The 23,397-nt window shown below is 36.6% G+C and overlaps 1 protein-coding gene and 3 non-coding genes across 4 annotated transcripts in view; 3 read left to right on the top strand and 1 right to left on the bottom strand.

Annotated features, from left to right (window-relative positions):
- The window catches only part of LOC100646409 (mannosyl-oligosaccharide 1,2-alpha-mannosidase IA), a 702,484-nt gene that overhangs the window by 162,353 nt on the left and 516,734 nt on the right, over positions 1 to 23,397 (top strand). The gene's annotated exons all lie outside the window — the stretch shown is intronic.
- Positions 9,813 to 10,028, top strand: LOC125385054. Its single transcript, XR_007223996.1, has one exon. It is a non-coding gene; the product is annotated as a small nucleolar RNA U3 (small nucleolar RNA).
- On the top strand, positions 14,285 to 14,500 carry LOC125385055. The gene has a single exon (XR_007223997.1). It is a non-coding gene; the product is annotated as a small nucleolar RNA U3 (small nucleolar RNA).
- On the bottom strand, positions 14,873 to 14,954 carry TRNAS-AGA. Its single transcript has one exon. It is a non-coding gene; the product is annotated as a tRNA-Ser (tRNA).

The following is a 23,397-nucleotide window of genomic DNA, read 5'->3' on the forward strand; positions in this document are numbered from 1 at the left end:
TTGGGAATTTGGAAGAGATGCTTCGATGGTGATTTTAGAGGCTTAAGGAAACTTGGATAGGACTTGCGATGACGTGTATTGGTTTGGATACTTCAGCGTCTTTCGACGAAGAGTATTATCTTCTAAGTTTTTAAGGGTTTGAATCTAGGATGATTATATTGGAACTTTAATAAGATCAAACTGTAATATTGCATATTATTACGTGAGTGGAAATATTAAATTAATAATTGAATAGCAAACGAATGGTTTTGAAATTAATTTATTGGATAAAATTTATAATCGAGCAAGAAGTTCTTTTGAGAAAATTCCTTTTACGAGTGAAATCAACAAAAACGTACTTTACTTGTCGTGTCTCTCTTTTTTCTATGTTCGCCGTATGTAAATAGCGTTAAAAAATCCTAGTGTACCTTGCTGCTGCAATTAATTCCTCGGAGAGAAAGTTAATACCACGCAATTTTAATATCTCGAAGGCTTAAATGTAGAGTTTTTCGATTTTCTCCCAAAGACCCTTTAGCACACGCTCTCATTGCGTCCATTTTAACCTGCTCAAGTCTAATTTCAATTAGCTCTTTGAACAGTCGGCTTTCTGTAACACAAGAGGAATTGGCTTTGTGCTCCCCTGGGCACTTTTGATGTTTTGCAAAGAAAACATCATAACTCCACCCTCTCTGTAGCACCTACTTTTGATTCTTCCAAGAAAGAAGGCTTCTCTTTCTCTTTGTACGCGTTGCTGCTTGCCTTCTTACATCGCAGAATGACTTACGAATCTGTAACGTGCACGAGTAAAGTTATTGCGAACAAACGAAATTTTTTTCTGGGAATTTTCCTCGGGAACAAAGCCTGAAACTGAGGGTTTCAAGCAATAAGAAGGCGAAATCGAAACAGGTAACTTTTTTAGTTTGATTTTTATGTTGCTTTCTTTACGAACCTAAATTTTTACTTCTACCGCATTCTTCTCGTTTTTAATACGAGTTTCGTCGTTTATTTAACACTCATCCGGCTTTTTAAACTTTAATTTTCTGAATTTGCAAACGAGTTTCTTACTTGTACCGTGCATGTTATACTTCAGAGGAAAAGTTCTAGTTGTCTTTGGATGCTACCTGTTCAATTTGTGTCACAACATCGCTGTCATTCTAACCGTATCCTTGTCAAAATGGAACTGACGTTTCTCCTCCGAATGCCCCTAGCTCGTCGTAAAACATTCAGTATGTTAAAGAAGTCCTCTGCGAGGTCGAATAGGTATGAAACATGCGATAGTATACTTTTTATATTTTTAAACTATAAAATATATTTATGATTTTTCGGTATTTACTTCGTTTCAGAAAAAAGTCACGAATTAATTAATTTACCATATGACGTAATATGTGCCATTCGTAAGACACAAATCCTAAAACGATCCCCCTAAGAATTCTATATGAGAATATTTTGATAGTTTCCAAATATTCGTAGTTGCTCTCGCATGAGAAATAAAAATTGTAGCGTGTGATGTCCTTCCCCTGTGAGTTTCAACTAATTTCAAACCAATAAGAACTTCTAAATCCACCTCCTTCTTTCAAAACCATCTATATATACACATTCTTGTTCAGCTATAAGTTCCCAACCGCGCGGAGACATCAGTGGAACTCGAAACAAATGCAAATCAAGCAAAAGGAAATCCAGCAGCAACAGCAACGGCAGCAGCAACCAGCTTGTAGACTGGAGAACGGACAGCCACATTTAGTTCTCGAAAGTATCGACGAACTCGAGTCCACGTGAAAGGAAGTAGCTTGAACAGCGTCGTGTGTGCACGTCCCTCTAGCGTAGCCTTACCATAATGGAGCCACGTTTTCTCTGTGGCGCTGGGAATTATTTACTCACGCTGGGAATGCGGAGGAGGGCGACGTTGTAAGAACAGCTCGAGGTCTCACCTACCGACGTAGTTGTAATCCGCATCGAGATTCACCGCAAAAGAAAGAGAAAAAGAGACAGAAACACTCCTGCAGCGGCCAACATCATCTCCTCACCCTCTTTCTCTTTCCCTTTTCTTCCCTTGAGATATCGTTACGCAGATAAAACTGCATTGCTGAAAGGCTGGCAAGCTAATCGATCGCTCGCGCCGCTTCCTCGAAATCTTTGGGACGCACGCGGAATACCGATACTGCTGATCAAACAGCGCGCACTCTATAAACCAAATACGACGAGCTTCCCTAACGGGTGTCAAGATATTGATAGCAGGCAAATATAGGTGAATTATTCTCTTTCCTTCTTTTTTTACCTCGTCCGTATGATGGCACGAATGGCAACATCGCCTCGCGCGAATTTTCTTAAACTAACCGATGGATTGCATTGGACGCAATGTTAAACGATAAAGAGAATCGTATGAAATGGACTTTGTAGACAAAAACGCGTCGCAAGTTCGTCAGTAAAAATTTATTCGAGAAGCGTTCCATCGTTTGACGAGGGTAGGCGAAGTCTGGTTTCGACATCGAGCCTGAAGGTCCTCCGCGAGAGTGGCGTTCGAGAAATCTTCCTTAGAGTCCGCTGCAAAATGACACGCACAACGCTAGAGTCATCGGGTCTGGGCACATAGTCTATTGTAATACCAACTACAAACGATAAATAGGTCTGAGTCTGCCAAAATTGGGTCTGTCCAAGATTCTCTAAGCATCTAGCTTGTCACGCTTTCGATTTTTTAGGAGATAATCGTGCGATGAGTTGCACTTTTACTCCAAAGTTTCGTGAACGTTCCAGCTCGCTTCACTTGGATGGAAGTTTCAGGTATACAAACGTGCATTAATCATCGTGAAAGCTGAAAATCTAAAAATGGTCTAACTCGTTGGTTGCGAAGCTTCCGGTATAACGCAGTAATGTTTCATATTTTGCTAGGCACTATACTGTTACTGCATTCCCACCCTCGATATCTTCGAATCAACATAAAAAACACCCTCGCCAGAAGTTTTCTCACTTGGCGCTCCCCCACGAGACACGCATTCTCCTTACAAAACCGAAACCGGCACGGTCCACATGCAGAGAGAGGGATCCAGGTTTCACATAATACTATCAGAAGCCGGCCATCCGGCTCTGCGTGTGCAAGAAGACAACCGAGAGGCAGAGGCGCGCCAGAAGGCCGGTCTGCTTGATGAACGTGGCCGTTTATATCTACCGGCTTGGAACCACCGAACGAGCAGCCGGCCGACGCCGAATTCCGCCGCTTTCCAATAATTTTATTTTTGCTTTTAATGCGCCGTCCGCGATGGGATCGTACAACGGCTGCCTGCCGGCCAAGTCGATGGCGCTTCTTGATACTAGATAAAACCATGGAACGACCGGTCGCCCGCTTTCAGGCCCTTCTCCTCATCCGACCGTTTCACTCTTCTTCCTTCTCCCGACGTTTGCCCTTTCGCTCTCTTCAACAGATGTGTACAACAGCTTCTCGTTCTCCGTCTCTCTTCTTTTGTCGAGCTGGTCGAACGCGCGTAACCGCGAGTCCGTGCGCGCAAAAGATGGCATCGGCAAGCGAAGAACTCCAACGAGATTGCCTTTTCGACGGCGCTGCCACGAAGCCTACCGAAAGCATCCAAAGCCGATCTGCGGATATTTATTGCTGCGCCCCTCAGCCAACGCGCCGCCGTTTTCCTTTTTCGAGTTGCCTACCTCCCCCGGTTCGCCGCTCAAGTGATTGATCTGAATTCTTCGCCGGATGTTTCGAGATCGCGTCTTTTAGGTTGAGTTGCTGTTTTTTTCTTTTTCAATTTGAGGTTGATCAAAGTTTTCGACGATTACGTTGCAAGTAGAAATTAAAATAATTGTGAATATCAAATACTTCGTTATCAATCTTTGGATAGCGGATCTGAATTACCAATTATCAACTAATAACTACATATTTCAGATTTTCTTCTTACCATCCCAACCTCGCTATTTTATTCATAAAAAGCATACACGAAAGATACAAAAGTTAAATCGAATGGTAAAACGAAATAATTGAAAACCGTATATTTTAATAATATCTACCGAGATATAAAGGATTAATATAAATGATGATCGTGTACCTTTAAAAAAGAATATATGTCAGAGTATGCGAGAATTACGTGTATGATACGTATCTGTGGCATCATTTGCCATTCATTGAGTCGCGTTCCATTACATTCTATTGTATTCGCATTACGCTTTTACAGTTTTAACTAATTCTAAACGCTGTTTCATTTTCCTGTCGAAATTTCCTACCCTTCCGTCGTTTCAAAAATACCACAATGAAAATTCGTACACTCTGCAAACCAATGCAACGTATCCCTTCCAACCAAGTAACCAATTTCCCATTCATAAGCAGTACTTATATAAAAATCCATACATAGATCTGCACGATACTGGTTGTGTTCAGAAGCTGGACAGAAATCTGTAGAACGGGTGTTAAGGGATTGGTTCGAACGGTTCCTCATGAATAACAAATGTGCTCGTTGGTTATTTCTCACGGCGGTAGGAGCGTTTCCACGAACGCGCGAGATCGTTGGAAGGCAGAAATGAGGCGAGGGAGACGGGGGCGTAAAGAGAGAGTATCGAGAGGGCGGTAAATAATATCCACGCGTGTATACAGGCGTCAAGCGATAAATCACCGGACGGCGTGACAGGAAATTGAACTTTCGCGAATACTTATGCCCTCGTGATTATTCATGTCGATAGCGTTCTACTAAGTGAAAACGAGCTAGGGGGGGTTTGAGAGGCAGTGAGGGGATCCGTGTCATATTTTAGTTCTCGGTAATAAATAACGAGCCGATGTTTTCCCCGTATTCGGCCAGGCGAACATCGACAGAGAGACGACCCATGAAAGATGCTTTCGTATCGTGCCCCGATTCTTTTGTGTCTGCTCGTGTCAAGGGCGAGCAATGGGAACGAGTTTGTCATAGAGTCGTAGTGCTTCAAATATTACTTGGTATTATTTATCGAATCAGTGTCCTGTAAAAATTGAAATAATATAATCATTTTATCAAATAATGTTACGTATTTGTCAAATGGTCTTTTCGAGTCTTTTCGTGCGAAGAGAGAGGGAGGAAAATGAATTTGTCTTCTAGTCAAATTGGCATAGTTTCTCAAAGATTTACTTGATAATGTTACGAATCTTTCTGATAAGAATTGACGTAATTTGATCATTTGGTCGATGTACATAAAATAATTATTATATGATGCTATAGATATCTATAAAATGTTTATAGATCTTTCGAGACGATTGTATGTACCTATTTCATCAGATACACAAAGTTCACGCAAATCATACAAAATCTTGGTTCACTTTATTTAAATAAAGATGTTCATTTTTATAAAGCGCACATAAACTTTCGCGCATAACTGTGTATACCTCCTTACGTTATACTCTACTTCGTCAGATATAACGTTTACGTAAACCATAAAAGACCTCGAGCAACTTCTTTTATGTAACTAAAACGTTCATTTTCCTCGGAAAGTTGTTCCCATCTTCTAGAACATAAACGAGGAAGATCTTCATGATTTCAAGAATGTAATCGAAAAAAAAGAAGAAGGAAAGAAAAATGGAAAAATAAAGATCTGACGATGAAGATCTTTAAGAATTCTTTGCCCGAAGTTGCCGTCTGATGACCGCCGGTTTCTCAAAAATAATGAAACCCTGGAGAAGGCGCCTCCATTACTCTGACCAGGCTACTTCGTAACGCGATCAGCTTTGGTCGCGGGCCAAGTCACGACGACGACGACGACTCGCATCTGCGGCTCTAGTCCAGCTGAATTTATGTGCGGACTGCTTCCAACCCTTCTGATACACGGAGGCAGAGCACGTGGACAACGACAGTTGTAAACCACCTCTTCAGAAACTTACCAAGGTGGACGCAGACTTTGTTGAGTTAATTACACCGTGTGGAAACTTTGCGTGCATAGTAATATTCCTCCGTGACGAGCTTTTCTTCCTGGATGTGCTATACTTGTTACATATTTTGTTGTTTTCTTGTGACTGCGGATTTTTATGTATTTATGGGGGAAACGTAACACGCGAAAATATATAAAATATATGTATTTTGAATAAAATGAATGAATAAAATAAATAAATAAAAATAGAAATAAATAAAAAAATATATATCATTAAGATGTTATCAGCACCAGTTAAAATATGTAATAGGTAAAACGAATATCTGGTTGCATTCTATTCCTTTATTTGTCTTTATAAAATTATGAATTTGCATAAATATCATGTATACTTATGACGTTTCGATGTTTTAACTCTACTAGTCCTTTTAAGATTTTGTTGTATGATTTTCGGTTTCACTGTTTTCTTCATGTTTCTGTGAATAGTACTACTTACAAAATATTTTACTTTCCTATAGCTATCGTATTGTTAAGGGTTAGATATACATATTTTGTGAATTTTTATGCAAATTTCTGTTGCGTAGTTTTATTTCGTTGTTTTGGGGTAAATTTATCCTTTTTACGTGTTATGGGTATTGAAACTGAGGCGAGGTGTTTCGATTTGATTGTGATATAAAATTTTATAGACGTTGATTATGAAATAAGGAAAATAGGATGGATCGAGAAATAAGAAAACTGAGAAGTTGTGAGGAATTTATCAATTCTTTCTTACTATCACAAATATACTGTGTATCGAAATCCGCGGATTATTATATTACAATGATAACAGGGACAATAGTCAGTAAAGATTACAACAATAAATAAACAATTACAATCAAATATTAATTTTTATAAATTATATCGAAGTTTAATGGATTATGAATATTAGTCTACAAAATATATGTAGATTAATGAATTACAAGCATTTCAAACAATTCGCAAGCCGTCTAATTTTTTGAGACCACGCAAAATATAGTTATAGAAGAAATCGAAATAGATTTGAAGTCTCGCATTTTATATTTATCGCAGAAGCTAAAATACATCAATGCTCAGAATACAAATGGCAATCTCGGCAATTCTAGTAAGTTTCGCAAATCTAGTAAGAAAGTGCTAAAAATCCTAAGTCAGTTAAAAACAATACTAAATTATACGATCAGTAAATCTGTACATAATTATATTCAAGAAAATGACTAACGATAAGTACCAGCAAGACTTTTCAAACATGATTCAAGTAACGCAAGTCAATTTTAACGAACTGTTATAACATCGTACAAGCCTGAGAAAGTGGCATTCGTCAATCGTTGAGCATCGTGAAGACGTTTCAATTAAGTCTAGAACGCGTCAAGCATTGTTTGAAGATGTTGCAGGTTGTGCGTGCGTATCGCGAGAGGCGAAGGATTAAATCCAAATCTAGCGAACTGCTATCCAGAGCGGAATGACTGTAAAACCGTGTTGTCAAGTACGATCCGTGCGGGAACTCTGCTTGTTATCGCAGTCTTATTACATCTTAAGCTGGTTGTCACTCCAGAACGATACGGGTGCTGGCTTCCAGTTTCCACCATGGAGCTATTGTATAGCTTGTTACAAGCGACGTGTAACGCGCCTTGTATTCTTACCAAGTTTCCTAATGCACCTTGGATTTATTACCCTGCAGATCCGGAGACCTTAGAATCGTAAAGGAAGCTTAAGATCCGTGAGAGTTTTGCAGCATTTAGACCAATGTTATTTGTAACATACGCGTAATCTTTCAAATGTGTTTCTCCGTATGATGATTCACTTGTAATTCTACTTTGTTGTTCAACAAAAAATAGGTATGTTCCTTTAAATTAATAGATAATACTCTTTTAAATTTAATTTGTTAAGTGGTTTTTTGTAGAAATTTAAGTGATCGCGAAATTAATAATTGATCGATAAATAAAGAAATTGATAAGAAAGATGCAAGAAGATCTTCTAAGAGATTAGAAATACGGTAGATACGTAGGTTCATTTAGATTACACTTTTTGTAGCTAGTTGTTATATTTATTCTTAACGTACTGTCCAATAACACTTCTTGTTTAAAATAATCTTTTTAATATTTCAAAAAGCCGATTTTTATGTTTGACTTCCTTTCCTCCCCTAACCCCCAAACGATCATATACCATGGTGGTTTGTAACACATGTCACCTACACACAACGTGTGCCATTGACATATACGTCAGTATATACATATATCTTATATATGTATTCCATATTGCGTTTGAAATAATATATTCTACACGAATCTTCAAAATAATTACGAACTAGGAAATCCTATAAGCATATGTCACCATGAAGAAAGTATCTACAAATTTTTTTCAATATGACAGTCATATAAAAATAATTCTTAGAAATATTATTATATACATTTCTCATATATAATATACATTTCTCTCTTCTGACTTAAAAGCCCCGATTGGAAAAAACAGAAAACTTCATAATTCAGAAATTATATAATCCCCAACCCAATTATATATCCAAAAATCACCAAGCTACATTGATACGCACGGTGAATAAGGACATCGATCTTCCATTAACTGCAATAAAATGTTCAAGTCTCCAATCTCAGAAAATTTGTTTCAATCCAATTCACAAACCTGCACGTGTCACAGTGCAATTGCTCGACGTTAAATTTCGCCGTATTTGTATATGAACACCCAAATATCTCTTTTTTCTTTATCTGTGTTTTCACAAAAATAAATAAAAATAAATGAATTATTGGGACCGAGTTACACTGTTTCTCAACGAGTCAAATATTGCGTCTTGTCCGACGTTAGTCTTAGAATTGAAAGGGTGAAAAACGCGAGGACGCGCGAGGGCTAAGATGAAGAAAACAGGGTTGGAGGAGAAAAAGGCAGGCGTGGTGCATAATTTGGTGGAAGGAGAAAAAAATAGGGGGCCCCTGGACGGTTTTTCGAGGGCGTATTAACCCTATCGATATGATGATGCTGCGGTTGCCTCGGTAGGTACTGTAATTACGGTAATGTTATGCGCGCTAATTGGAGGATTTTGCGAGAGAGCCCGATAAAAACGAGATTACCGTGCAAGCTGCGCGCATGCGTACGCGCATCACTCGCGCGCTTCGTTCTTGTATCGTTCGAGTATATCGGCGGAAGAAATTGGCTATCGGTTCACTTCTCGGCCCCGGGCCCATTATCTTTGCGCAAAAAGTTAGTAAATCATGCGCGATACAATCTTGCGGGATCGTGGCTCCGGCGAAGCCGCGCGTCGTTTCAGCCCTGGTAATGAAACAACGTCAATAGGATAATGCTTCGTGCCGTGGTTTTTTAATTAATCCGAATGAACGAAAATCGGCTCGCCAAGGGTCGGTTACCAGGGGCGAAGCCGTTTGCGTGCCCCGCGCTCGTTAGCGATACGAGTAATTGCGCCACAGACAAAATCTTCGTGTCCCGCCATGGTACTCAGGCCAATTTTGTTGTTCGAATCAATTAAACGTTCCAAATTGTTTGTTAGAAGCAACGTATTGTCGTGCTCTTTGTTTATTCTGGATTCTTCTGTTTCTTCGTGGTTTCTCTATTTTTGTTTCCATTTTGACGATTTGAGAACAAGGCGAATCCTTTTCTTTCTTTTTAAAGATTCCCTCAATCCAGTAAGTCTCGCTAATAACCTTATTAAACTAACAGATCTCAGGAATTTAAAGACGTTTGAATATGATTTTATACTTTTCTTCATCTTTTAATTGTACTTACAGTAGCCACAGGAATAGAAATATGGCACGCCATTGTATTTATTATAATATACACGTACACACTAATTAATTTGATCTAAGTACATATATTACATTTGACATCATTTACTAGTGCTTTAATAGGACTATCATTTGACACTAGTTCAAGATCCTCCTATAGGTGGCCAAGTAGTTAAACGAGTTCTCGCAGTAGAAGAAGTACACAGGCTGTTAGAAATAGGCATCGTCGTGGCTGTAAAATTTAAGATCGTACTTCAGTGGATCATTCCTGTAGTACATCTAGCTTCAACACCTGTCAAAAGGTTGAATGGATACAGCCATGATGACGAGTCATGGCACCTTTTCCTGAGCGTGAGGAAGGCTCGAGAAGTTGACTTTGTTTCTACTTCTCAGTCATCGATGATCGTTCACCTCTTGTACTCAGTACATGAGGGATGGGAAGGGTGCTTTCTGAGTGGTTTTAGTTATCGAAATATTAAACTTAAATTACTTTATAAGAGAGAGAAAGAGAGAGAACTGAAGTTCAAGTAAAAAGGGTTAAAAATAAGTCAATTACAAATCTTATAGAATTTGGAAAGTTCTGTTTCATCCGGATTAAAAATTCACAATTTATTAGTTCGAAGTGAAAACATATGGTAACTGTTTCTCTTCTTCTCTATTGAAATTATAAACAAGGAATAATCTGTGTGATATTATTTATAATAAATAATAAGTTTTGAAACGTAATATTGGGAGTGAACGAAAGAATTAGTAAAATTGGCCGGCACGAATGAAAAGTTGTATAATTTAAAAAGGAGATTCCCACGGAAGCTATCATGGAAACGATGATTAGCTAATTTTAAGATGATCGTAAATAATTATTCGAGCGAAATAAATGAAGAGGGTGCAGGGTACCGTTGAAAATTTAAAAAATAAAACACCAGTTCTCTGGTAGACAGAAAGTTCTTTAATTAATGCTGGGACACTTCTCGCCGTGGAAGCAGCGAACTTCCGCTAGCCAAACTTTCCAGCATCCTTCCAATTAGTTGCAAAGTAGAGAAAACGTGTAAACCGCTCGGATGAGGATATCACTTCCGTCAAAGAAGAAGAAAAAATAATGATCTTCAAATATTTTCCTCGAAAAAATCTGTTATAAATTTATGAATATACAATAAATAATAATAATGAATATTAATTTTACAATATAATAATATAATAACTATACAATCTTATTTCCTATTCAAATTTTATAAGGTAGAAATCATGGAATTTTCATTTTTTATTATTTTATCGAATAAACTTCGTTTCGATAATTGATTGCAATCCAGTCTTATAGACGTTAAGCTGAAAAGCTAACAATAAAAATACGAAAAGAAGGGATGGATAAAGGACTAAAAAGAAAAATAAAATGGTAGAAAGGAATCGAAAGAAGACAAATAGAAACAAGACTGTTCGAATATAGTAACATTGAACTGGAAAGAAGCACAAAAATCAGAAACCTGTAATAAGATGGAGAAACAAACGCAAGATTCAACAAGCATTGCTGTTAGCAACGCTTGATAAAACAACGCCGAAAAACAAATGAGTAAAACGGATGTAAACTAAATAAAAAAGAAACTGTGACAGTTTTAGTGAATAAATCTCAAAGAAAAGTAAAAGGTCTGAACAAAAAAGAATAGAACAGAAGATGTATTTTATATTAAGGATAAGTAATTAATCGTTATTTTTAGATTTATGATAGGAAAAAAGAGAAGACCCGGAGAAATAATTTTTCCACCTTTCAATTAATCGCTTATTTTATTCAATCCTTTTTTTCTAATTACACACTGAATTTTTGTACTTCTTGAATTTAATTTACTAGAATATCTTTTCCCGGTTTGAAAACAATTTTATAATAAATTGCAATTGACGTCAATTTATAAGTTATATCTATTAAAAAATATATTTTCTAAGACATCTAGCTTGTAAAATTTTGCGCTAAAAAGTGCACAGTAATTTCTTTTAAGAAGTCTTCTGATTTTCGTTTCTGTGACTGATGTAGCTTTTCAAATAATAATCAGGACAACAAATATAACCAAAATGACAATTAATTATTATGTCATATCGCAAATTGGATCGATTTAACTGGTCCAGAATAAAGGACATAACGTCTATGAATATAATTGGTTGCAACCACCAATTGATTAACGACACGTCTATTTGTTTAATAGATATTGCGGTTATCTCTGCGAATATTATTGAATTCGAATGTAACGAGACAACAACGATGAAACTTGAATGATTAATTAACACGTGATCAACTTTTTGACGCGTTTCAATATTGGATGCCATTTAGTGGAATGTATTTTACTGTAAAGTAATTAAAATATACGTATCGTGTCTGGATATCAATAAAATATTTCAATTTATTAAGATCTGAAATTGTACACGTACCTACAGTATGTACATGTGTATGGCTCCACTTTTTATTTAGAAAATATTTAAAATCAAATTACAAATATACCTAAAATTTAATGTCAAATACATCACAAATATGGTTTAATTATAAATGTACTTCAATTTAAGTTACAAATTACTACACTATAGTTATTACATCAATTTTCAAAATCAAACAGCTGCACTTTTACATTTTGCCAATTTCTCAATTACCACTCCAATTATTGCTATATAAAAATCTACTCTCCAATCAAATAGGTTCCAAGAAAATCCGCATCAGTCTTCCAAACAGAAATACTACCCTGCATTTTATAAAATGTCAGAAAAGTCCCCAGATAGCTGAACCACCTACGAAATAATGAAAATCCAGCCTCACCAAACAAACAGCCGAAACACTGCAAAACAAACGACAAATAGAAGGTGTGAAACGAGCTGCAGAGTAACAAAAAACAGTCGAAAAAGAGAGCAAAAAGATAGAAAGCCGAAAGCCAATGGGAACAAGGGGTGCGTACACAATGGTGGATAGTGGATGCTTGTAAGTGTAATGTATGTTCGCATTGTTTACCGGCGTCTTGGCACGTCGCCGTGGGCCATTGCACGCGACCAAACAAGCGGCACACGTGTCCACCCACTGGTGCGTGCGGGTTACTCAGCGACGCCCACGCGTCCACCCGCGTTTCGACTCCGAACAGCGAAAACACCAGCGACGGAACTGTTCGCTGGACCACTGGCTCTGGCGTTCGGTTAATTCGCCGTTGTGTCATGCAAATGCCACTGACGAAAGAACCGGGCCACCGTGACCGGATCGCTCGAGCATTGTTATCATTGCCGTCATGGATAGACGAGTAAATTGAACGTTGGTGTTTCGTGCGTCGAGCAAATTCGGCTGGGTTATTTGATAAAGATAATACGAATAGTATTAATAGCAGAACACGAGGAATCTCTATAATCTCAATATAGTAATTTATAAGTAACTAGAATTTGAATTACATCGTGAAAATAAGATACCTACGGGTATACGTAATATGCAATTGTGTGGTAATATTAATTGAAAGTGACATTAACGTTGACAAAAGTGTTGACGTGTTTATTATTAGCAAAAAAGAACTGATAAGTGAAAATTGAATTAGGTGTTATCTGTGGGTAAGAGCTGCCTTGGACTAGAAATATGGGCGAAAAAATTAGAAAAAAGAGAAATTAGTATTTGAACTATAGAATCTGGAATAATTAATTCATTCATATTTTATTATATACTAATGTGGTAGTAGTAAATAATTGTGGTATATTCAAGAATTACTATACGTGTGTATATTCTAACTATTTAAAAAAGATGATGTAGGGCAGAAAAGTAATTATCAAATAATAGAACGGCTTCTATAGAATAGTTCTTGAGCCAACAAGAAAAAAAATATCTTCAAAGAAATTTCTTTGGCAGATCTCTTTCCTTTTTTACTCTAAAGTACAACACACTAAAAGTTGCGTTTCCAGGACGCAATAAAATCTGAATCCGAACGAGAATTCGTTATACGCAGTTCAATGAAATTCTCCGTCCGAAGTTTCAACAAATTCTATCGTGTCAGAGTATCTGATGAATTGTTTATTCCAATTTCGTTCGACGCGTGGAATACAACGGAAAGTAGCCGGATACGATCGTTGAACTTTCGTTGTTTCGAGAGCACGTTACGCGGATGATGGAAACAGGAACTTTCTGTAGAAATTTTTTTTTCTGCCTAGGCAACTGTCAGCGACAAGAGCTGCAACTGTTAATTAATTGTTGAATCGTAGCTAGTGGCCGATCCTAGTAGCTGCTGGCAGATTCAATCCTTTAATTAAAATGCAATCACGTCGACTCCTGCAACTTTGCCACGATGTTTTCATCCCTATGTCTGCAATTGCGGGTTAAGAGTTACTATGCGTTTTGAAATCAACATACATTGAAAGAAAAAAAGCTAACAACGGGAGCGATATAATCTTCTATATCATCTTCTATGATTTCTGAAAGTAGAAAAGATAGCTATTCATTTTTCAGCCCATGACCTTAGTACTTTTTTATAGAGAATTAAAAAATGTACTGAATAGTGTAGAAAAGAATGTATGGTTCCATTTAAGAAATGCTATTCAATTACCTTGTATATTATTTATGATTTTACTACAATATCATTCTATACTTATATAACGCATGACATCATTTGACACTAGTTCAAGATCCTCCTATAGGTGGCCAAGTAGTTAAACGAGTTCTCGCAGTAGAAGAAGTACCCAGGCTGTTAGAAATAGGCATCGTCGTGGCTGTAAAATTTAAGATCGTACTTCAGTGGATCATTCCTGTAGTACATCTAGCTTCAACACCTGTCAAAAGGTTGAATGGATACAGCCATGATGACGAGTCATGGCACCTTTTCCTGAGCGTGAGGAAGGCTCGAGAAGTTGACTTTGTTTCTACTCCTCAGTCATCGATGATCGTTCACCTCTTGTACTCAGTACATGAGGGATGGGAAGGGTGCTTTCTGAGTGGTTTATATTTAATTATCAAATATAAATGTTATTATAAATATGAAATATGAAATTGAAGTGTTAGAAAGAGAAGAAATCAGAGAATAAAAACAATATATTTTAATTTATATGTCAATAAATTAAAAGTTTTGTACATATTTCATATTTGTATATAATTTATCAGGCCAAAATTATAATACTATATTACATTTTATATAAATAAATGCATGATATATATCTAACTATCAAATCGTATTATGCACGACATAAGCCAAGGTATGTGTAAGTACAGTAATGTTAGCAGATAATGAATGAAGAGTCATATATTGATATAAAAAATTATTATAAATTTTTAAACATGAAAAGAATAATAAAAAATGAGTTTCAACATTTTTCGCAGTCGGTAGGACTCGAACCTACGCTCCCAGAGGGAATCTGATTTCTAGTCAGACGCCTTAACCACTCGGCCACGACTGCCGGTTACGTTACTTTTTCTTGCGAATGAACGTGGATTGCATATTGTACTTTTAAAAAATAACCAAATGTTAATACAATTTTTAAAAAATAATTTAATTGACTTTTTACAAATTAATTTCTCACGTGTCGTCAATCAATATTGCGTTAGTAAAAAATATCGTTTATCCGCGCAATTAAAATCTACTTGCAGTGTGTCGTTCTCTTGAAAAAGAATTAAAAACGTGAACTTGTCGCTATTAATATAATAGCACAATTAGAAATTTTACAAAAATCAACCTGACGGTTATAACAATTGACTAACTAAAAACTTGCTCATAATTATTGAAATCGACCCACCGCCAATTACACACAAATTAAAAAGCTTAATTACAACAAGCAACAGAATCACGCGCCGAGTTCCCGGTTTAACAACAGATCTAATCTGTGTTACAAAGCTGGCCAATTCCAATCAATTTCCGGCTGCACGCGATCCTGGGAGCGGTAATACCCTGAAATACAAGCAATAAAGAAGTCAAAGCAACTGATTAACAAGCTCATGGGGTCACACAGGGGGACTGGTGTTTTATCAACGTGAAATCGGTCAAACACAGCAGCCGTGACAATGGTATCGTTTCGATCGAACTTACACGCGAATAAAATACAAAGCCGGACAAAATTGGACGAATCAGTCTGGACATCGATGGTTAAAAACAGCGTAGTGAATCATCGTATAATCACCAACAGGGGGTGATTGGCTGATTAACGAAAGTAGCGTCGATGATGCAGTGTGTTTCAACGCCGCGATTGTATAAATTTACCTCTTAACTTGCTAATACAATCGGGCACAAAAATAAGTGCACAGATAGTGGAAAATAGGAAAATCAATGAAGTTTCATTAAATACGCCTTACTCACACAAAAATGTAAGTATTAATTTCAATTATTTATTACATAATTTTTACGTACTACAAGGATATATCTTTTACTGGGTGGAGACAAAAACATACATAAGTGAGAATTATTAGTTTTGCAGAGAAGCACTTGTAGTATTTAAAACGAAACTATATCGTACTGTATCATATTTTCGACATACAGTGGTGTGCAAGAATTTCCGGTTAAACTAGCGTTTAACTTTATATCCGAAAAGCAATATTTAAAAAATGTTGAGTAATATTAGATATGAGAGTATAATAAGTAAAAGAGAATAATATGATTGACGGAAACATTGTTACATAGTTGCATAATATTACTTAAAATTCTTTGAAATATTTCATTACAAACATAAAGTGAAAATCTAACTAGCCGCAAAATTTTGCACGCCAGTGTATAGTATTAGAATCTCAGGTAAAAAGACGGGAAAGAATTGAAGTTGACTTGTACTATTAGAACTGTTAGCAAAAGACAGGAATATATTAGCATACACTTATCCACTTATGCAGTTTCATTCAAAATTTGACTTGTACTCTTTTGCCCTCTAACTAAAGACTACAATAAATAAAACTGAAGTATATAATGTTAGTACTAATTCGATTAAACTTCGTTGATACCTACATACTTCCACTGCTTGTCTACTTATTTTTGCCCTCGACTGTATCCTCTTCTGCTCACGCAGCTAATGGCAGCGGTATTTGCACGGTAAACGCGCATCGTTAGTTTCGTCCAGACGAGGCTAAAGGCTTTATTTAATAGCAAACAGGAAACGCGTACTGAGCATGTTATAAACCCGCGGGCTCACCTGTCATCAGGGGGAAGGGGCGGTATAAATGTTCGACAATCTCGTATCCAGATGAAATCGGTCCATGTTGTGGATTATATTTGAAACAGAGGATTTTTGAATGTTGAATTGTTGCGCTGGAATTTGGAAACGGAGGTGATGGATCGCTGGAAACATGGGGTAGTTTCGTGTTTGTGCACGATTTTATTAGTGAAATAATCCCAGAGGAATGTAAATCACGTGTTTCAATCGTATGGAGGTTGCGATTGAGCTGATATGTATTTGAGGAATCTTCTTCAAAATATTCCTGAATAAACACGTTGTAAAACTTACAAATAAAAGGTAATCGAAAGCTTTATAACAAAAAGGGCTATGAGTCTAGGGTAAATATGTAAGGTAGTATGTATGGCATTTTATGTCAGGTATATCTTTTAGTTAGAAATTTTTATTTTGCAAATATAGAAACAACGAAATTTCCAAAGAAAGCCATCGTAGTTATCGATACAAACGTATTTATAGTAGGTATTAAGAAACTAGAATTAAAATCTTCCATGTGATTTATGCAATTCACCATTTTATCTTGTAAGCCCTTTGTCTAGCGTTGTGTTGCCTCAAACAATAAGAAAATCGTTCTTATAAAATTAGCCTAATAATATCAGTAAATTGGCAAGTTACAAGTTTCATCTTTTCCCAAATTCCTTTCACTATATGTATAATATAATTTTGAGTTATTCTTACACCTAGAATCGCACCATAATTATATCACCAATTATACGACACCCTGTATACTTATCCCGCCAAAACAACTCGCGCCTTCGATTAAAATAAGAAACTTTCCCGTTTTCCTTAGAAGATTCCTTATCGTTTTTCATACTTCGTTACATTCGCTTTTGTCTTTTTTCTGTTATCATCTAGCGGAAATAGGACCTCGAAACCGTCTTAAATATTCTTGAAGCTGCTTCACCTTTTTCCATTCTTGCTCAATATCGTAACTCTCTTTCCTGTCGAGGCTGGGATATTCAATCGCCGCGACACAGATAGAGCTTCGGTCCGGTTGAAAATACGATGTCATCGGATTAGCTTCTTCTCGAAGACACGTATACGAATCGACGACGAATCGAGGAACGATTCGGACTCATCGAGGCGTTAAGCTGATAGCTTGAAGCTTGGTCGCAGCAGCACGCAAATGAGAGACATTCTACGGAAGACATTCGCGAGGCTGAACCAGAGATTTGCTCGTGATGACGTGGGATGATACGAGCGCGTTACGGTACGATGTCGTTTGCGTTATTCATCCGTTAACACGGAGGTGAGAAATATTTTGGGATATTTTTCATATTTTGCATGGAATCGTGGAATATTTATTTCGATTATAAATTGAATATATCGATTACATTTTTTATTGTCGTTAATTGTTTCTCCAAACGATGACCGTTTTTTTAACAAGATTGTCATACTATGTTCCATCATATATCAGATACATATGTATCAGATACATACGTGCATTGCATTGAAATTAAATTTCAAAATTCATTACATATCATTCGAAACACTTATGACTCATATTTATTCATATCGCAATGCGATCAGTTTATGCAGAATGCTAATCGGTGCATCTGCTTGAAGTGTTGATACAATTCGCATATTATTCGTCGAAATTTGCATTAGCTATCGGAGAACTTCAAAATATTCTCCTTAGCTGTTTTTATTCACCAGCCGTGTATTTTGCTTGCCGCAATTCCCTCGCAAAATTCAACCCTTCATTTTCTCTCCTCTTACTGTATCTCTTTATTGCCTACCACCTTATTCGTTGCCCTGTCTGTTACATTTTCCCTATTTTATTTCCTCCAGTACCTTCAATTTCACATACACAGACTTCCTCCTTATTATACAAGGTGTCACAAAATATGTGGATGATATTTTCAGAGTACATCCTGAACATTTGACGCCGCTTATTTTTCAAATTATAAACCATTTTAATGTACGCTAAAGAATATACTGATATGAGTAAGTATCAGTCAGCGAACCCTTCTTTCTATCTCGTTCGCAGCTCATAAAAAACTTGTACGTACACATTATATGTGTTACGTAAAACGTTTTGAAATTTCATTTACTACGATGAGTAGAATGCGAATTTTTATGCATTTGGAAAATTGATGGTTCTAAAATACATGGATTAAACATAATACGAACAAATATGTAAAATATTGAAACTATAGTAATACTCATCGTAATTCTTAGCGAGTAAAACAATCCTTTTAATCAAATTGTATTTTTTAAATTATATTGATGTAAAAGATTCCTACAAACGATCGTTCGTTTCGTGAGTCCATGTATTTTGCAACGCCCTGTAGAGAAGCACACGTACATACACAAACCTCGTCCCTCTTCCTCTTTCTTATTCTCACACACACTGTTTCTTTATTTCATCTTCAACGGACTCCCCGTTCCTTATCTCGTGAGAGACTGCTTCCACTTCTCTATTTCGTTCCGGAACCAGTTTCAACCCTATTTCTCCATCTTTCTCTCTCTGAAAGTAGCTTCGTTCTCACCTACGGCCCCGTTGTCTCTATTTTGTGGCTGTTCCTCGCGCGTAACTGCGACCCTGACGGTTATAAACGATTCCGGCGTTCCGTGGGGTTGCAATGGATTTAAGTCACGTTCGTCCCAGCTTAATCCGGGCACATTCTTTCTACCGGTCCTTCCACGAATTCCTGGATTCGCAGCCGACGACACGAACGTAATTAAGACGTAACGCGTGGCTTTAAGACCCGGTACACTCATCCGTTTCTCAGACGTGTTGAGACTGTACGAAATTTGTTATATCAACTGCAACGAAGAATATAGAAATCTGAAGTTAAATTTATTCGACGAATAAAGAAATTCGGCCAATTGAAGGTCCCTCAGTCTAAGTGCAATAGCAAGTATTTCAGTATCTAATCTAAAATTTGACAATATGAATTAACTGATTAACAACGCGTTGACTACCATGCGAATTTGATATTTTCTCCCCCGCAGTTGCAATAGATCGTGAAATATAACACGTCATAACATTTAACTTCTTCAAAATATTATATCGTACATTTTCTGTCTGTAATATCGATGAGAAATTTTTGGTGCATGAAATTCGACTTATTTTTATCGTTTTAAAAAATGTAGTAACGTGGGTCACCGATGACCATCTCAACGTGTTAAGCAACACATTCCATAACTACCAACAAGTGACATATCCATTTCAAATGTGCACCATCTTACCAAATTCTTAACACAGCTACAAACTCCACAAAGCACTCTAAATTTCAAAGTCAAATGCATCCGGCAAAGACAGACACTCGTACTCTTGAAAATGCATTTTGTTTCAAATCGATAACTCGTTCAGTTTCGGAGGCAGAGGGATGCAAAGTGTTTGGCGCTGAACGCAGAGAATTCTGAATGGCGGCTGAAATTCCGGGAATGGAGTGACCTACTTCTTTTGCTGGAAATGCGTACGCGTGGCTAGTAGCAATAGTGGGAAAAAAGCGTCGAGTCAAACGCGTCACTGACCAGCGCACGCGAGTCTCGCCTGGAATAGGACAGTGGCTAGTGCGAGAGAGAGGACTGATACTGTGCGAGAAAGAAAGAGAGAGTAGAGTAAAGAGAATTACGATCCGGATTGAACGATATTTCCGCAACGGGAAGTCGTGTTGGAATAAGAAAACGAACACCATATTAAAGGGAACAATCTCCCTCGTCTAATAGGGTACGTGGAATTGCTTTTAATATTCTACGTTTACGGTATATGAAGGTTTAATTATTAGATTTTTTCTTTTCATACTTTATTTATTGTGGAACGACGATTGAATTTTGTTTTTAGAATGAGTGTAAAAGGGTATGCTGTGTATCGTAATTTATAATACAATAATTTAATGTAATCTAACACTATAATTTATACATGATATTTGAATGAGTTGAAGCGTAGTTCGTTGCAATTAATGACAATGATTTAGAGAGAAGATTGTAATTGGGCTACTGGAATAGCAGAATGTAGGAGTTCGATATTATTATATGAATTGATTTGTAGAAATGAAATGAAATATTTTTTTTTATTATCTAATTTATACTTTACAATTTGTCCAGCTGGATATTTGGTAAATTTTTCTAACTTAAGTGAAATATTTGAGCACTTATCAAATGAAATTGTTGTACGATCATAATTAAAGGGTTTGCACTAATAAGGAGACCACTTAAATATCTAAATTGTATGACATTTATTATAACTGAAAGAAAAGTATAAATTTCATATTCAAATATGTTAATATTTATAACTAGGAACGTTAGATTTAACTCGAGACGAAGTTTTCAGTCGATTGTTTTAGACTTACTCGAATTACTGAAAACCGGAGCTGCCTGCTTCTATTGCAACAACTTCCTTCATTTTCTGAAACATTCTTCCAAGAATGAAAAAATAAAAACCAGCCTAAAGAAATCTACATTTATGTACCTTCCTAACTGTACACACAAAAATCCGTTGTCTCTAATTAAATCCAGCCTCTACAAAAACCGCCGAAAGAAGAATAGAAAATGGTGGATAACATTGAAATTCTCTCGCGAGAACCGGTCGGATTTGTCCGCCAACGTCGAGCGTTTTCGCCGGACACGGACGTGAACAGAAAATTCGTTCCGGCCGGTAACAATTTCGGATAAGGGTGGGCCATAGCCCGGAATTACGTACAAATGGATAGCGTTATCCACTCGCGGCACGCCAATAAATCGTTTTATCCAGGACCGCGTTGTACCGGCGTTTATTTAAGTTCAGCCGGCGGGGCCATTTTTCTGAAACTATTCCGAGCGGGGCCATTACAGAGCCGGAGGAGAGAACCGTTTCACAACCGTTTCGGCTATCGTCATTGCGATACGATGCAACTTTTGTCCCATGGGAAACCCTCCCTACTCTCTTAAATACAACCTAGTTAACCTGTTTCCTGTGGATCCTTGCCTCGTTTGTTTCACACCCTCCTCGCCCTATTCACCCACTTCTGCAATTTTCATTAGTTGCGAAATGGTGCAGGCTACACACTTCAGTTTTTGGGTAGGTTTACGTTTACGAGGATAAATTTGGGAATCTTCGTTTTTATTAGCAAGATTTAAGCTTCCATATTTATTTTAAAATTCAAAATATATTTGTGATAGGAAATAGAATATGCTTTTGATATAAAGATGGTAATATTGTTTTATAATAGATATCGAATCGAGTTGATTTATGCAATAAAACGTGTAACATTGCATTAAAAAATAAGTTTGCGTTCTATTTGTTTTTTAATCGTTCATTTACAAAGAAAATAAATAGGTTGAATTACATTCATCTTGAAACCAGTCGATTTCTATCCGGAACGTTTCTCACTGCGACCATTATCGACCTGTGTGTGCACTGATCTCGAATATTTAAATTTTATTTTTCCTTTGTTTCGTGTTTCTCTTTCTCGGAATTCCAGACTTCTGATTAGTCGAAAAAATATTGAAAATATTTTAATTGCCACTTTTTTTTTTACGCCAGCCGAACACTATTTTATACCAATCCACTAAAAGCACGTTCTAAAAATTCAACCAAACTCACGTCGCGTCGATAATATTTGCATTCATCAATTTAAAAAAAAAAAAAACAAAAGCAAAGAGAAGCTAAAAAACGAAAATTGCGAAAATATAAATTGTTCTGCATTTAATAAAAACCACCTGACAAAAATAAAAAACCGCTATTTCTTTTTTTCCTTTCTTTTTTTCAATATTGGACAAAGAGCTTTCCTATCCTAAAGTTCTATTTCGCCGAATGAATTTTCGTGGGGTGGGAAAAGTGTTACGCTAAAGGGTAATTGAATCTCGATCAAATCGCATTACACCATGGTGTTGCCTTCTTGTAACGCAATTATGGAAATTTCAATTAAATAATATAACGCTGCCAGCGTACACATATTAATTGGCAAAGCCAAGAGAACGGATGTACAACGGATATTTCTAGAAACAAAGGTGCTTCTTCCTTTTTCATTGTGTTTAAATATTCTATTAAAGTAGCAAGAATCGTTTCACTTCAGTGGGAAAACCAGCCGGTACCTTTCTACCTTTTTCTTCTTTATTTTGTTCCTCGGTGAAACTGGTTAATCCACGAACCGAATAAAATCGTTCTTTCGTTCCTCTTTCCGGTCACCTGATTTTGTATTTATATTTGCCGCAAGGAGCGTATCGTCGAATAACCCTCTATGATTTAATGTGACTATGCCATGGGCGAACAAAATAACGGCGGGTTTGAATACGAAAATAGTCAGCGTAAAATTGAGCATTATCTTTGGCGAGTGGAACGAGACCAGCAGTTCTGAATAATTTGTATAAACGTTTACGGGTATTTATAGAATTCCTTTTGAAAGGAACTTTCTTTAGAATTTTGTAGAAATGGACGTGTAATTTTATTCGTTGTTGCTGTGTTTTGTTCGTTGTTATATTTGTTCCTTTTGTGAGCTTGTGTGTGCGTGTATCGAGCTTTTTATACCGTCTTAATTTTAATCTAGAATTTTTAATTATTTCCTGTTTCTGGAAACGTACATATTTGAAAAATACAGATGCAAATATTAAGAGGATAGAAAATCTGTTTATATCGTTTAAAATATATTTTATCCGTCATTATCGATCTTCGTTAGAATATTAAGATACATATTTTTATTTAAATAACAAAACCTAGTTTATTAACAAATTATGATTTGCTCTGGTAATTAATACTTGCCTA

Source organism: Bombus terrestris, chromosome 4, assembly GCF_910591885.1.
Source record: "Bombus terrestris chromosome 4, iyBomTerr1.2, whole genome shotgun sequence".
Taxonomy (NCBI): domain Eukaryota; kingdom Metazoa; phylum Arthropoda; class Insecta; order Hymenoptera; family Apidae; genus Bombus; species Bombus terrestris.